Source organism: Myzus persicae, unplaced genomic scaffold (assembly GCF_001856785.1).
Source record: "Myzus persicae strain clone G006 unplaced genomic scaffold, MPER_G0061.0, whole genome shotgun sequence".
Taxonomy (NCBI): domain Eukaryota; kingdom Metazoa; phylum Arthropoda; class Insecta; order Hemiptera; family Aphididae; genus Myzus; species Myzus persicae.
In genome coordinates this window covers 650,823-669,664 of record NW_019104389.1, presented here as the reverse complement: position 1 = coordinate 669,664, position 18,842 = coordinate 650,823, and the positions used below count along the sequence as shown (strand labels likewise).

General features: G+C 31.7%; 1 protein-coding gene across 1 annotated transcript in view; it reads right to left on the bottom strand.

Annotated features, from left to right (window-relative positions):
• Window positions 1-15,627, bottom strand: part of LOC111041814 (galactosylgalactosylxylosylprotein 3-beta-glucuronosyltransferase S-like) — a 38,166-nt gene extending 22,539 nt beyond the window's left edge. Inside the window, exon 1 of the mRNA XM_022326246.1 lies at window positions 15,333-15,627. The gene's annotated coding sequence lies outside the window, so the exon portion shown is untranslated. The remainder of the gene's footprint in view (window positions 1-15,332) is intronic.
• Between the last annotated feature and the right edge of the window lie 3,215 nt (window positions 15,628-18,842).

Sequence of the window (18,842 nt, the reverse complement as noted above, 5' to 3'; positions counted from 1 at the left end):
ATTTATAGATAGAATAAATACGTGCAAGGGGGACATTGTAATACGCGGGTCGTGCGGCGAGCGTATTATTATTATTATTATTATCATTATTATTATTATACGTTGTCGCGGACGAGGTGCCGCGCAGGGCCGGAGGAGGGGAGTCGGATCTCTGCAGCGCCGACGGAAGCTGCTGCCGCTGCTACGACGCGGCGGTGGTCCAGCAGCCCGATACCCTTTGGCGACGAGTCTATACCACGGTATAATCTTTTAACCGCATACCGTTATGCACCTTCATAAATGACAATAATAATAATATTATATATCATATCGCGCGTTATTGAATCACGATAACCATCGTAGAATAACATTTTAATTCGATGCATCTACCTATTATATGTACATGATACAAGCCGAGTAGGAAATTGGTCGTTCTAAGAAATGCCCGGGCAATGCCCTAGATATGTGTGCCAAGTAAAAAGAACACATTATCAGGATTTTCTCATGGAGCACATTCTATGTCCGTCTGATCATCGAAAAACAAAATATACATTAATCTACAAGAACTACATTATTATTATACAAACATATACCTACTTATAATCTAAAATATTTACGTCGTACTTAAATATTTAAATAAGGACACTGAATATTATGCTGGACTCATATTATACTCAGGTATATGTATTTATTACAAAATATTAATAACATTGATTTCCGTCATACAACTGACTATAAATTTCCAATTGCTCTTGTAGCGTTACCTACTGTTTGTCCATATTCTGTGCATGCAAGAACACAATATTTTAGCATTTACGTTATTTGAAGTTGGCCTTTGCATGTTCTCCAGATGAAATTTTAAATTTTTGGGACATCGTCAGTGTTTAGGAAGAAATCATGTCAAAAAGTTAACTGATTCCTAGCATATTATTGTGCCAATATCCAATTTGATGTACCAAAATCATAATTATATTATCACCAAAATATGACATAACTATTATTACAATAACATAAAACAACAGACGGTACAAATTAACAAACTTTATAACTTGCCTCACTAATCCAGTCCGGTGAAGCATCGAACAGCGAGCATATAGAAGGTTTTACAAAAAATCGCTATTGAATTTTGATAGTTTTTATCGAATGAAATCTGTCAGATAAACACACTTAATTGTACACTAATAAACAATTTATTTGATTGTCATACTGCCGTTAGAAATTGACAGTTATACATACCTGGGTGGGTGGGTGCATGGGTAGCAAAACATTGAACAATAATTATTATTAATCAACTAATTTTCAGACGAGTTGTACAAATTGGGTATAAATTGTACGGAATATCAATGGACATTGTGCATATTGCATGTTTCATTAAATTAAACTAATAATGAAATTCGTGAATGGTAAATAGCACCGTCAATATACAGTGAATTAGTATGTTTAATGCATGTAGATGTCTACTGCGTATAGCACGATAGTCGGAAAGGTCGAATCGGGCTTAAATTTATGTCGAATTGTACTCGGGTAACAAAAAAGGTAATGTTCGAAATTCAGAATTGCCCGCAAACCATTCACGTACATGTTTTAATTTAAATAAAATGTATTGTTTCCATTTACAATTAAATCCGAAGTCGTTTTAAATTGCATCCCCAAAAAAAGTTCAAAGTCATGTATTACGTAAATCACGGCCCGGGATATTCTGTTTATTTCCAGTCGGCATAACTGATACGTATTGATCAGCTTGAGCAGTCAGTGAACAAAATGCAAATAACTTAAGGAAAATGAAACATAAAGCTAACAATAAAACATGTATGAATTACAAACAAAAAAAATTATTCTGTTGGACATTAAGCTAGAATTATCTTAATCTTACAAATTTTTACCAGTTTCCTATAATTACTATAGTTGTTATTAATAATGCATTGTTTAACCATCCACATTTTACTAATACATTCTTCGTATACTTTTTTATCAGATATTTTATCACTAATTTGTAATAATACACTTTTTAAACATAAACAACAAATTCAATATTTTTGACTAACTAGGTATGCCAATATTAATTTAATAACTATGGTATAGGTTAGGTTCAATAACCTAACTTGACTACTTGAGTGCAATTTGAACATTACATTTTTTGAGGTCGAGTGTAATTCGAATATTTTGGTTTTAAGAAAAAAGTGGTGCCTTAAGTAATTATAGGTTAATTAAATAGATCAATTCACTCTAATACTAAAGATAATAAGGATAAAATATACACAATATTTTGTCTGATGAACGTAAATTTGCAATACTGCACACGTGGATCAAACACAGAGAGAACAAACAGAGACATCCTATTAGGAGTAAAATAACGAGTTTCGTACATCTTAATTAATAAGAACAACCGTCATTATTCGTGAAAATAAAAGTACTCACCTTCAAAAAAAATATAAACCTTACGTGCAAAAAAAAAAAACGTTAACTTAAACATTTTACTTTTGATCTTTATACATACAAAAATAAAAATATGAGTATGTGTGTACGGATACGATGCTATTTCTATATCTCATCCGGGCTGTGTTCCATCTAAAACGATGTCCCAACAAACCCGTCTAATCAACGTGCAAAAGATGACCCAACAAAATAAAATTCTAATAATATTGATTTTATTCATCAGGAGTCGTAACTGGTAGAGGGAGTAAAACAAATCAAAAATTCATTTTTAACGTCAAATCGGTGTCAAATTCCAGTAAAATATATTTCTTGAAATTTAGTCGTACAAATTCATATTAAGATTACGTACTAAATATATATTTTTTTTAAATCTAAAATTAAATTTTTGTGGTGGGGGAGGTTATTAGCACTGTATAATTAAATGTAGGTATCAAGTTTAAAGTAACCTATTCATTTAATCAAAAAGACTAAAGAGGTACATTTTATTTTGTTAAATACTTAAATTAAATGTGTTGTAGGCTTAAAAATGTTATTAAATCTCAGAAAAAATAAAAAGTACAAGATAAATTTTGTTTTTTAAATATTATGTAACCTAGCTATTATTAAGTTGTACTATTCTAGCTATATGCCTATATTCCTTTTGCTCTAAAGCTTATCTATAGACTACAATTACAATCGTGAGCCAAAAAAGTTTACCAGATTTAAATTATAAAAAAAAACACAGGTAATATGCCAACAAAATTTAAAAAATTCATTTTTTTTCAATTTTAAATATTAGTACCGACATCAGAAAATGTATTATTCATATTAAATTAGTTCATCTTTTTCATATAACACTTAGTTATACATAGGTAAATATAGATATAGATATAGATATATATGCATAGAAATAGCTGTTAGAAAAAACGTCTTGAAAATAATTTTAGTAACTTATTTGATGAGATATTTTACGAAAAAATACTTTCAATACTTAATAATACTATTCATTTTTAGTGCGTTTGGCGGTCAATCTTTGGATGTAGTATAGCCATACGCAGAAACTGCCCTATAATGCAACCATGATAAACATTTTAAAATAACTCAGTCCTAAATTCGTAATAATATTAATATTATAAATGAACGACGAATATTAAGTCTCGTCCGTGTATTTACGCCTGTTATAAATGTGTATTTAATATTTATACTTCCTATAAATTATATTATAATAATGTAGGTACCAAAAGACCTCGGTGTTAATCGACTGCGCTTTAGACTTTACAATAACGCGTATTTACGTATTATGGGTACACGCTGCAGCAGGAATTACAAGACGGCGGCTATTCGTATTATTATTGCGATGACGAGGCGACGATGATAAATGAAAATCGACGGCGTTCAACCGATGACGTGCGCACGTGTATATAATATTATGACTGTCGTATGTATAGCTATAATTATTATATTGTAATATTTAATTGTAAATCATTATTAAAAATTAAAAGTCGAGGGACGTCAGCTCCGACCACGGTCGCGGGAGCTGTGTATTACTATATGCTATACTGTATACGTGTACCTTAGTACGGCTTTATACCACTATACCAGCTTTGTGGATATATAATATATATACATTCTTTTATTTCTTGATCCTCAAATTCTCGAGGTAGATTTATGTTTTTGGGAAATTTTTTTTGAACTGTTATTTGAGAATTAAAAATAAATAAATAATGCGAATAATAATCAAAATGTAACGTTTCTTAATTATTATTAGATTTTTTTTTTTATTTTTTTTTTTTTAATCAAATCTGCGCATTACTCCGTATGATTTGTTTACCGATTCGTATTTATGATTTTTTACTCAGTCTCGATCACTCAACTTTTAAAATATAAAACACTTTTAATGTATAATTAATAGATAGTCGTTTAAAATAAATAATGCAGTTCAAAAAAATTTGTTTTGTAGCTTTGCTACACATTCGAGGGGTAAAAGATTAATAATTTGAATTTTTCAAAAATAAGTTTAATGTTAAGTAATTTATACAATAAAAAAACTGATATCAAATTAAAGGTCATCCAGCCGAAATATTTAGTGTTTAGATGCCTTAAATCGTGACCACGATGTTTTTATACTAATATGAATATAATGTGACCACAATACGTTGCGTGATTATTATTAATTATTATAATTATTATTCTCTATGGCACGAGGACATTAAATTTCGTGTATTGAAGATGATTTCACAGCGTTTCATAGAAGATGGTGGGCCATTATACATACAAGTTCGGGTATTAAATAAAAACGGTTTGTTATAAAACAATATAATATATAACATAGGCATTATTAATTATTATTATTGTTAACTGTTATTAATGCAATTAATACATTTCAAGCTTTAGTTGACTCTCGGCGAAACGATAAACAATATCGCAATGCTGACGTTCTATATCGTTATAATAGCATAATATAGGTACCGCCTAATCGCCAATGTACCTACTATAATATAATGTATGGTTACCGTGTGCGTCAATTAATTAATATGTACACACGAGTGCATTATTATCGTCGTTGAATTAAACTATTACTATTATATATCATTGTATATTATATTATAGTACCGGTTGACGGTGAAATGGAAAACACAAAAAAATTTTCAAACAACCACCCGTAGTTTAATTATGTGTATACATTATAAATGAAAAAAAAAACTCTCACACACTCACACAATAAACTAGCGCAAACACGATTTCGCGAGAGACTGTGTTTATTATAAATGTAGAAGTTATAACAATATCCAGAGGACTATCACTATCGTATAATAGGACGGCTCGCGGTGACTGTCGTGGTATAGTGCTGTTGTAGTCATTACTGGCCGCCGGCGTGTTTGCGACGAGTGACTATACCATACGTATGGGTTATACCTACCTACCTACGATGTGTAATATATTATAAATTATAATGAAATAATGCAGCAACGACAACAATGTAAAGCGAAACAAACATATAATAATAATATACAACTAAATGATATCATACGAAACTCCCGTATATATTATAATGCATAATAATATAGTCGTACTATATGTAGGCTACTATATGGTAGTACAAACCAAGGTATTGAACCATCTATACCAGACGGCGAATAAAAAGGTGTACAATGTGATACTACGTAAGACTATACTGTCCTATTCCAGGGATGGATTTATATCAGACATAGGTACCCGAGTATAATAAAACACCCCAGAGGCAAATGCTACAACAACACGGACGCTGCAATAGAAAATACACAGTAAAATAAACGCTACACGTGTACTACTATATAATTCCGAATTATTAATTCGTAAAAGCGTGTGATCAATTTTTGAATAATTTTTATGAGCCCCGTAAACGATGAAGTAGGTGATATTTTTCTCACTTCTTATTCTATTAATTCGTCAATTTTCAAAATATATCAATAATCAAGAGTTGATGTTCCTATAGCTATTTTGCTAATTCTCAATTATAAGAACCGTTCTCACATTATTTATTTACTTATCGTTACATGGTAGGTAATAATAGGTATATAATATCGAGACGCACGGACAGATGTACAGTGCCGGACTATGAAACTATGAAAACTATTTGATCGACCATCACATTTTTTCGTCTTAGATAAATGTAGTGATTTTTTTTGAGACATAAATGTGTTTTGAATTTTGAAGTATTATAGAACATTTCGCTCTCGTAATTAGTAAACTAAATAACTCATATCTTGCACTTAATAAAAACAGAATATAATATAAAATTTGAAAAAAATGTAAGTACCTACCTACAATCTACATAGTTTTTAACTAATAAATCGCTTGTTTTTTAACAATGTCCATAACGTCATTAACATCAATATTTATTTTTACAGCCACAAAGCAGGAATGCCTTTAGTTGTTGATCACATAGACCAGCGATTCCCAACCTAAACTATGTCATAGACGAATATGTTTAGTGGGTCCCATTAACTTTTTGAGGAATAAATGAAAAAAAATATGATAAAATAAATAACGGCCCACCATCAGCCACGGTCCGCTGGGAAAAATTCGAATATTCCTCAGGCATAGTCGGTCACCGAACACGTAGCAGAAATAAATGTCAGTAGGTATAGTTAACATATTATATAGAATAAAATTAACACATTTTAAAATCTCGGGAAACATGTTAATGGGTAGTGCAGTAAAACCAGAATCGCATGATAACACACTATAATATAGTTCAAGTAGATGTACCAAATGGAGAAATCTGACACGAGAAAAATGCAAAACGTTTCACAAAATGTCATATTATTAAACATTTTTTTTAGGCGCCATTTCTCGTCCCGTTAAATACGCCACTGCAGTCATTATTCACTATACTATATCATAGTTGCAGTTGTATTATAATTGTAGTAATTAGTACATTACATACCATTATTAAGTATATAATAATATATAGTGTATAATAACGGTACGAGTGGTTCAAACATAATATATACGTGCCTATATTTTGCTTGCGTAACGAAATAATGACCCATCGCACGCTTGAACGCAGGATGCGCCGGCAACGCACACACACACACACCCACATACCCACACGCACTCACCCACACACAAGCGCACACACGAATATCTCATCGGTCTGTATAATACCGCAGCGGGTGCGTACACATAAAATAATGTGTATATACGACTACAGTTCTCAGATTTTATTCATTATTCGCGCCAGGTCGGCTGCGATAATATTATTATATTATATGCTCGTACAAACATAATATAATATCGTTATAAATACACTATTAATGTGCAGTGGCCGGGATGGGCGTATACCCGACGACAGAACCGAGTCGCGCCAACCGGATATAATAATGCGATCCGCATACACATGTTCTACGGGCACATAATATAATATGATACGCTTTATATATATCTGCGAATGCGAGTTTTGTGCATGTGCAGCAGAGAGATGTGCATCGGTAAACGAATTCGTTACAGTATGGGTACTGGGTAGGTACACTCGTCTTTTTAAGACCAAGTTCACATGAACCCGCACTATACAATTATATAGAACTTATCTAATTCTAAAAAAAGAAAGTTGGACAACATTTAACCCTTTTCACTCTTTACTTAATATTAATATTATACATTAAACATAACATACGATTTTAACAACTTTCGTAGTTGTGTATGATGTGTAATATGATTATGTGATTATTATTTATTAGAGTATCTATATTATTATGTTTTTACAATAGTTAAAAATTATGATAATTATAATAAACGTAGGTATAATCATCAATTATAAATACTACTAGTATTTATAATAGATAATCAATAGTATAGGCAATGTGTGTCCAATCATGTCCTATGGTGTGTCCCTATGAATTACCACACAATTAATTTATATACTGAAGACTATAGAGGGTATTAGAATTCAGAAATAACTTTGAAAATTATTGATTAATTTACTTGTTTTGTAATATTTAATTATATTTATTTTTCTAAACATAATTATTTTTTAATGTACATATTACATATTATTACGTATGATATCTAAAAGTATTAGAACTAAGAATAAGAGTTACTAAAGAGGGTATTGGGATTAGGAAATACCTTTTGAGACTAATGAATGATTATTATTAATTAATTTACCTATTTGGAAATGTGTAATTACATTTATTTTTTAAATTTATTTTGTTTTTATGTTTATTAGGTACATGTTATGTACGAATGCACGATATTTACAGAAAAATAGAACTAAGAAAGAGGTGCTACAGAGGGTATTGGAATTAGGAAATAACTTTTGAGGTTGATAAATGATAATTATTATCATTTAATGATGAATTATTATTAATTAACTTTTTTTCTTATATAGGTATATGTAGTTGGTAATTATATTTTTTTTTTCTAGACGTAAATACGTAATTATTTTTTGTTACATGTTTATAATGCATATTATACACCACATTTACAAACATTTGAATTAAGAAAAAGGGAATACGCTGTAATTTTACATCGACAACATAAAGTTTTTGTAGGCATATACACAAATATCTGCTGCAATCGAGAAGATTGCAGTGTATAAGATGGTAAGTAAGTATAAGTACTTACGCCGTATATAAACACGTCCAAGCAACCATATTGTGCCCCATAACCATTAACCAATAGACATCTGATACTGGTATATTCCATAGTATATCAAATATTGCTATAATATACATCAGCACCAATAGTTATAGAATAGTGACCTGGGGGTGACTTAGTCGCCCAGTTCAAAAATTAGTAATTATTACCTACTAAGCATAATAAAGAATAATATATCAGTTTTAGAAATTAAACTAAATTATACAAATATTGAAAAAAAATGATATGGTACCTATTTATTTCTATTAAATATTAATAAAAACACAGACGATAAGAAAGAACTGTTGTAATTTCTCATGGCATGTGATTAGAAACGTGCTATAGGTAAATTAAAATGTATTATAGCATTATAGGTATTTCAAGGGTTTTAATGTATTTATTCAAACCACAGACTCTAGAGAAATATATACACACTAATAAACACTGATAAATAATAGACGATAAGCCAATAAAATGATGACGATTTAGAATGGCTCATGTCCATGAACTAATAGATATGCATATAGGTACCTATAAATCTCAATATCACATGCTTCTCACTAGTCAACAGTGATCGAACTCAAGTGAAAAACATCGCATTTTATTAAAATAAAAATATATAATATTCAATTTTGCACTTGTATATCCTGCAATAACTAAAGTCGTAGAATAAGGGCGTGGTGGGTATATTTTAGCCCCAATTATTTTTTAAATTATTATTAAGAATTTTTGTCTGACTTGTGACTGTGTCAAACATATTTTGTGCTATTTGCACCTATGGTAAAAATATTGTGTTCGCAAGGGCGTTAACTTTTTAACCTTGAACAATACTTGGGCGAGGGATATCCCCCCCCCCAGGCTATGATGATGCAGTGGGTGAAAGTTCACAGACCAAACGACTTTACGTGGTTTATTATTTATTACTTTACTACCTACATGTTGAAGTCTACCACTTTTATTTTATAGCAACTGTGAAAACTGCAAAAATGTAACAAAATCGAATTTCGATATTCTCTCACATGTACGTGATAAACCTTTTGCCACAAAATTCATATTATTATTTATTATTATATTGTAAATATATACGTCTGCGATTATAATAAGTCGGAATTTTACAAGCACGTTTAGTAAGGTCACAGATTTCAACGACACCAGACACACCAGACGTTTCCAGACATGTATAAACATTATAGTTATATGCTTTATTACGTATTTCCTTACGTTGCTGTTACGAATTACTATAAAACACAATTTCCGTCACATACTCACATGATGATAAGAGCTCGCCGATAATAATTATTGGTGTAATATTAAGATATTATTATATTAATATAATAATAGGTATATATTATTATTTACAGTAATTATAGATTATTGTATAATAGTATAATATATTAAACAACGAGTGTTCATTTTAATAACTTGAACACTTTAACAGACGAAAAAATGTTCACGAAACTATAACTGTTTACTATAATAAGTAATAACTATATCCAGTGTCTGAGTGACTGTATACATTGAATATAGGTAATATATTATACTGTATAATATAATAAATTCGTATAAAAACAAAAATATAGATTAGACTTGAGTGACTCGCCCACATTTGTATATTTATAGTCAATTTATTCAAATTCAAATTTTTTTTTTAAAGTTAATGTATTGTAAAAATTGAAATTGAAACAAGTAGTTTACCTATGCGTTATTATGTATTCAGGTTATTCGTCAACTAAATATATTTCGAAAATATGGGGGTATACCGTTACGGGAACTTGGACTATTCCAAAATTTAAATTTACAATAACCAATAATAAATACCCAATAAATAGGTTGATATTTTATAATTTTGTAAAAATGTAGTTTAAGTAAATATTGGTACTTAATTTATTTTGTTGTGTGTACAATTTTCTGTACCTTTTTTCGTGAACTATATTATTTTTGACATATGTAGGCAATGTATAGTTTATCATCTTAGATATTATACTCATATATACAGGACGCTCCTTAAGGTTTAAATGCCATGAAAAATCTAAGCATTTTATAGTATATATTAAGTATATGGTCTTTATACGTATACTTAAAAATTTCAAAAACCAGAATTTGAATAAATACCTACATAAATTAAGAACGCGATGGTATAGAACTGATATAACTGATACTTATATTATTGGTACTATTATTTTGTTGTTGTAATATAACTTTTGCAAATATATATTATAAGTATATAACATTTAATTATAGCCAAAATTTCACAGAACCACCTCTAATATTCTACTTACAAATTATGGCTGTAGCGCCTATAGCCCTATGCCTTATTTGGCACTATGGCTCGCCACAGCACGTCTGTACAATATATAGTTCATTATAAATTAGTACCTAAATTAGGAGACGGTAAAAACAGAAAAAAAAAAATTTATACATTTGTCTAGACTACAACACTATAATAGAAATCTGCGAAATATTTTCCAGACACACACATTATTATTATTCTATATAGGTAGAAGGTGCATTAAAAATTATCACTTATCGATTTTATCTTAGATGTCTACTTAAAAGTTGCCAGTATCTACTAAATTCTACTGCAGAAAATGTTTGAAATCTTAAACCCAAATATTTTTATGCAAAAAACTTATACCTATACTAAGAAAAAAGTTGTGTTTATCAAAAATAAAGAGATAGTTGTGTTTTGGAATTTTCCGAATTGTAATGTAATAGTACCCATATTGTATTTTATTAATATAAAATTAATTACAACGTTTAAATTTTAAAAAATACAAAACGTACTCATTACAATAAGTAGGTATATATAATATCTATGTACTGTTAACATTTGTCCGCAGCATTTTTTTTTATCTGCAGATATTTGTTCCAGTGTCGTATTTTTCTTAGACCCGCGATGTGTAACGCGTTAATGCGTTTTATTAATTATAGGTGTATAACCGTGTACGTACACAAAACATGTTATTTTATAATATTGTTATAGAACGCTGCCAATTAGAGGCACCTATACAATTATAATTATTTTATCAAGCAGTAAGAAACAGCTCTGGTTCGGCTCGGATTATGGGATTATCGTGTGCTCCAGGCTTGATTGTATTTTTTGGTCGATAATAATAATTTTCGTACACACACATACCTATATATATATATATAAATAATATAAACATATAGTAGCGACGGCGGTGGATGGCGCGTTTATTATTATTTCTCACTGACGGGACTCAGATTGCAGTGCGAAACGGACGTGTGCGCAACGTTCCGTAAAATATATCACACGACGTGTGGAAAACTTCAATTTCAGTTATCCGGACGCTATACAAATATAATATTATGATGGTTTTATTTGATTTCCTTTTCCCGTCTCCGCGGGGGATGATGATGCAGCAACGAACTACTGTTTGCCCATGTACGTTTGCGTGCTCAGGCATCGATTCGCGGAGACCCTCTGATATTAGTATACAATAATAATTGGAATGGAAGTTGCACCGGGCTGAGAGATACTCATCGGCTGACGGACAGTTGTTGATTGAACAAAATCGTTCGTTAACGTCTAACAATTACGTCCCGACGACTATCCCTCGGGCAGCAGGGGTCCCTCTCAGATCAGAGATGAGATATTATTATATAATATGATTATATCGTAAAACATTAATTATTTGCTGTCCGAAGTTACGTTACTGAGGGCAGGCGACTATGCTTATCAAATTTGGCGGTGGGGCGATCGAAACAAAATTTAAATCTCTGAAGTAGATCAGTGGAACAACTCTGAACAGTATATTATACGTACGCCTTGACGGCATATTGAGGGTTTGTGTAACTATGTGTACACACGATTTAATTGTATCTACTCTAGACATCGGTCTTAAACAATAGACATGCGATTTATTGAAAAACGTTTTACAAACGCGGACGTAGATGACAAATATAATATGACAGTATGTTAATCGACATTATATAATAAGCCACACAATGAAAACAACATTTTAATTAAGATTAAAATAAGATCTATAAGTATATGTACATACTATTTATAAGTACTAAGTTCTTAAAAGACATAAAAAGTTTAAAAATAGAAATAAGTATTAAGTACAAGTATTAACAGTTAAAAATATAATTTTTCAAATGAAGGCAAATTAAATTTAAATTAAAAAAAGTTACTCAGTTTTTTTTATCTAATTGCTCTGTTTTGAAGATTTTTTTTTATCGTAAAATGTGAGGCTCATTATTAAATGTCCAAGGAATATTTATTCAATTGGTACCGTCGCCTTCTACTCATCTGTATCCCAGAAGTTAAACTATCTTGACCTTGAGTAGGTTAACCTAACCTAAACCTGCTGGCTTCAATACGTTTTTAGTTTTTCAAAGCTGCAAATGTTTTTTTCCACTGTTCCTTTGTGGTAGTTCAGACTTATGAATGTATAACAGTGGTCAGTGACAATATTGAAATATTTTTGTAACAATAAATCAATAACAAATAAAATGTATTTGTTAATCTGTAGCATCTGACTAATAAGTTTTGACTTGCGCGTTTGTTCAGTAGTTAAGTAACAATTTATTTTAAACAGTTGCCGGTTGGATATGTATACCAACTTCCTTAAAACAATGTGTAGGTACCTACTTAAGTGCGAATGCGCGTTTTACCAACTTGAATAGGCATTTCCGCAGGGGTGAAACTTCCATGTGACGTCCCTTATAATACGGGTCGGGTTTTATCTTCGTGCCCACTATTTCTATATAATATTATATATATATACCTCGGTATTATGTATGTTATAAAATAAAGTCGTTATACCCAGTTCAGGTGTACACTAATAAACAGTATACACAGAGCCGAAGTCAATTTTACGCAATACTACAACATTATAATCGAACGGAGTTGTATAACAGCAAGTACCTATAATAACCATCGGCAAATTTGTTTTTTTTTCTATATCTATTATGTATAATATTATACGTAGGAATATTGTATAAGTGTGTGTGTGTGTGTGTGTGTGTGTGTGTGTGTGTGTGTATGTGTGTGTGTGTGTGTGTGTGGTATTGATGTGTTTAGCCGCAGACGTGGAGCTGCACATCGATGACGACCAACTGGACTGGTTTTCGTCTCAAACGACCACGAAATTCGCTTTTACCCGATGTTCTGATTTCTAGGACCTACCACACGTTCTGTATAACCTTATTGCTTTGCATATTATATGGGACGTACTATGTAATATAAATACAGACATGCGAAGGCGATTCTAAACACGTTATCATCATATATTTAAATATTCTGTCGAAAACCTGTTGCATTGGAAATTCACTAGTTCCACGATAATAGCAACAAATTCATACTACATATACATATATACATGATATACATTAAGATAAAGGTGTCATGATCACCATCCGGTAAGAACATCTGCAGCGGTGTGGATAAATCAAATTTTATATTGCTCACCCTTACGCTTGTGTAATAATACGTGCGTGTGATACAACGTTGGTCTTACGCATTACGTGTGCAAAAGCTACTGTAGAATAATTAAATGCAATTAAGGTCCTGCAGAGGAACCTGAGGATAATCAAATTTTTAAATCAAATTTGGATTGAGGTGAATATATAAGATAACGAAATCGTTGAAAACAATGTGATAAATCATTTAGAAACGTTATTGAGTAGAGCTTGGTTACTAAAAAAATTGTTATGGTTTATAATTAAGGCATGACTAATGGTTATACACATAATGATGATATTTTGTTTTTACTGGGCGGTTTTACGATCCTTTTGAAAATACCAGATGTAAGTATTCAGAAAATCACCTATATGAAGTATATACCACTTTTTTTCAATTTTTATCTACAGAGCAGCATTAAACTTTAATGGAACAGTTCTATGACCGAAAACTATAATGACGAAACCAATAACGATGATAAACGCGTGGACTCAAACATTTACAAAAGTCCATAGCTTATCTGGTTTAGAACTGCAGCAGCGTATTAGTGTGTGTATGGACACACGACTACGGTAAGAAACTTAATTTTCGAGGGTGGTAGAAGTGCTGAAAATTAGCACAAACAAATTATATTTAACCCTGGAACGATTACTATTTGTCGAACACTGATAATTGTATACTGGTTGTTTTAGCATGTTTATCGAACACTCTTCGAACTCCCGTCTACCTCTTATAAATATCGTTAGGTATCTTAATAAAATACAGCATCTATTGATTATTGTTAGTATCATTTATAGTCATTGGCCGATTGTTCCGTAAGATTCAGGCCGAAAAACCCCTATTTATACTCTATTCGTCGATTTGTTGAATGCGCGGAATGGTAAGTACGAAAAAGGTGCACAGGTACTAGTATGGTACTTATGTAGAGAGGGCCCCGGGAAAAGGGCCAAAAATATATAGACACGACACTTTTTTGGCCCTATTCCCGTGGCCCACTGTGTAATAATAAGGTTAGTATTCTCGGGATTTCTTAAGTACTGTTATTATCAGATTAAATCAAAGACGATATTATTATAATTTATAAAAGTATGTATTTTAGTTTATTTTAAGAAATACCAGGACAATTCACCGGAAATGACAAATATATATTATACTATTATTATATTCGTCGCTTTGACGAATTTTTAGCGATAAAGGGGTACAATTAGGGTAGGTCATAAGTGTCCGAGCGTTAAGCCCCTGTTGTTATTCTGTCGAGTAATTTCTGTGTTGGCAAAACGCTCTAAGCGCATAGGATCCGACCTGTAGACGCTCTGCACCCACATCGATGCGTCTCTCCCATCAACCATTACCCATATTATATTTTATGAACTACAAAAAAATCACTTACCCTTTATGTTGTGTACCGAAGGCAGGTTCCAACACGGTGCCCATGTAATAGTATCATACGTATTATTACTTGTATCGCAGCGAACGTATAGATCGGGGACGATACCTGACTAACATCACTAACGAACGTTATCCGAATGCGTAGAAAATGGTGATACGGGCACGTCTAAGATATTAGTGAAAAACAATAACGATTATAATACTATATTATTGGTATTGTGTTACGCTGCGGCGATCGTGCACCATGAATCACGGCGAGCCACTCCGTACGATGCGAATAAACCTGTACGACTGACGGCCGGCCGGCTAGCGCGAAACGTACATAGGTAATGGTAGGTAGGTATACCGTGTATATAATAGTAATAGTAATAATAATATATAAGTAGGTGGTACGACGTAATGATATTCGACTGGCTCGGCGGCGGCGGCGGCAGCGGCAGCGGCGGCGGTGGTACCTATTATAAAATCGTCTCGGCGGCTGGCTGACAATTATTATTATTATCACCGTCATCGTCATAATCACAGTCGTCGTCGTCGTTGATATCGCATTGACGAGACCGTCTACGGTTGGGTCGGATATTCGGGCACAAAAATACGAGGTATACGAGAAAACGAGAAAATTACTTTCGACTCGAAACCGTCCTCGGCGGCGGCCGTGGCTGCCGGTGATCGGGAACCGACGCGTATTATAGATATATGTATACTATTATAGTAACACTCCGCGTTTTAGGCGTTTCGTGCATGGTTATGTCATCCATTATTATATTATGTTATAGTCGTAGCGGTATTTATAATCGTAGGCACACGGAATAACGCAAACAACACACGATCGTGTAAAATTGTACATTTTCCGATTTTCTCGCACTCGCGTCGGTATGCGCACACGCATACCCACTCTGCAGATGGAAGAGGTCCGCGCGCCGATGACCGCCGGCACCGTTGATAATACATATAATTTCAATCATCATTATTATTATATTTTATTTTACGCGTCGAGTTCGTGTGCGAGTTGTGTGGGTGTGTGTGTGAGCCTACTCGTGTACTTATTCGAAGAGATTTTTTTTTCACGACGACAATCGAGTGCGTTGATAAAAAAATAAAAGAAAATGTTTGAATACCTAAGGCTCAATATAATATTATATTGTTGCTAGCACGTTCTCATAAGCTGGAAAGCCAAAACAGACAAAATAACATAATATTATGTAGTATTATATTGCTGTAAATACAATAAAGTATAATATACAATACGTATAGTATTGCGTAGGTATATATTATTATTATTATTATTATTATTATTATTATTATAGGTACCGTGTCGTGTACTCACGAGGACCACACCGCCACTTCTACTACCACCTCCACTACCAGAACGACTGGCGTACGTCGTTATTTCTCCGGTAATTATGTACATTATACACCTATAATCTGTATAGTATAATGTATACAGGGTGATTCACCAAACATGCTCACCCCCCTATTTTTCGCTTCTATTACATTATAGACACCACTTCATTGTTAGTTAAAATCTGATTGTTGGAACTACATAAAATATACTTAATGACCATATTTTCGTACTACTGAAGAAATGTCCTGTGTCTTGTGGAGATATTACAGAAACTTCTGTTTTTCAAAGAAGAACCTTCTTTTCTACCAAAAATTACTCGAATTATTTGGTTGATCATTTTTCTGAAATTGTTGTCGTATAAACTTAGATTGAGTAGTTCTTAAGATATTAACTCTGTACCTACTTACGTCTAGGATAGCAATATGTTCACGATACTGGGTTTGAAAAATATGGGTATTTAAAAATTTTAATAATTAATATTAAAATCTATAAACATTTATAATTTGGGAAAATTTTAAGTATAATAAAATAAATAATAGATTTAATTTAAATTTATTTTATACATTTATAAAACCATTTTTAAGGACTATTATCCTTATTCCTTAATATATACATTCTTTTAACTGAGAAACTGCTTGTTCAAAATTTGATAAAGCACACTACTTTTAATTTTTATTAATTTCAAATGTTAAGAATTGGAAGTTATGATCTTTCAGTATTTTTAAGTGTCAAGCATCAGAATTTAATTTATTTACTATCATAGGAAAAATGATGAGGCATATACTTGGTGAATTAACTTTGTATCGTGTATACCTTATTACTCATTACTTATAGCATATACCATGTACACGATGAACGGTCTTACCGTTAGCATCTAAAATATATCCATACCACAGTGGCTTCATTTCAGTTTCCAATAGAGAAGGGAAAAGTTTTACCAAGTCCAAAGGAGTATCCTAAAAAAAACCATTCACTTCGCTTGCAAGCACATCATAATATGTGATACGTAATACTTACGTTTTTATCAAATTACCATTCCTGTTTTTTTTTTTTTTTTAAATATTTTTTACTCTAATCGCTACAACTATCATCATTAGCTAGATAACAAGCCACACTTGCAAATGATGCAGCAGATATTTTGTAAAAAACATTGTACATACAAATTAAACATCTTTAAGCTATTTTGACAATTTTTATTGATTAACAAAAGACATTTGTTCATACAAAAAGTTTAATGGAAACAAGCCAAAAGCTAAAAAGATTAAATTTTTATAATATATTAAGCTAAATTAAACTCAATAGAGAATAGTACACCGTACGCAACTGCCACAATTAAGTCTGAAATCAAGTATAAATAAGAGTGCTAATCGGTAATCGGTTGTTTTTTTAAAAATTGTCTTAATCTTAGATTTTAGAAATAAAACTAAATGGGATTATGATATTAATTATTATTGTTGTTGTACATATACAACAATATGTCCTTTTCCTTCATAAAACACATGCATATACATACACACATGTATGCATACTGCATACATACATACATAAATACATACATGCGTCTAAATATAAATATATTCAAACTGTTAATAATTATTAGTTACCAATGTGTCGTTGTGACAATCATTTCTTAGCAAATACACAATACAATATTTTCTCAAAATATTATAAAAATAGTCATGTTTTTGCACTACTGAAATACAATAATGGTTAAACAGAAACAACCACATTACTGGGCTGCTTTTAAAACCAAACGTGGCAATGTCCATTTTGCCCCCCCCCCCACACCAAAATTACGCCCCTGCCATACAACTTCCATCAACATAATAGTATAATATATTATCTACGTCTCCGATGGTGTATCAGTGGCGTAGAAATGATTTCTGAAAAGGGGACCAATAAAAAATATTAATAAATACGAATTCTATCGCTATATTATATTAATGACATGATATTATAGGTAGGTACATAATATTTTATATATACATGGCAATTGACAGGTATACCGTTGAGTTTGAGTAGAACCGTAGGGTAGGTACTATTCGGGATGGAAGATACCTATAAATAGACAGGTAGGGATAATACAGTTGTTATACGCGTAGTACTTGTTTATACCTACGATATATTTCAATGTACGAGTAAAGTGGCATTTGGTCACCGCCATCG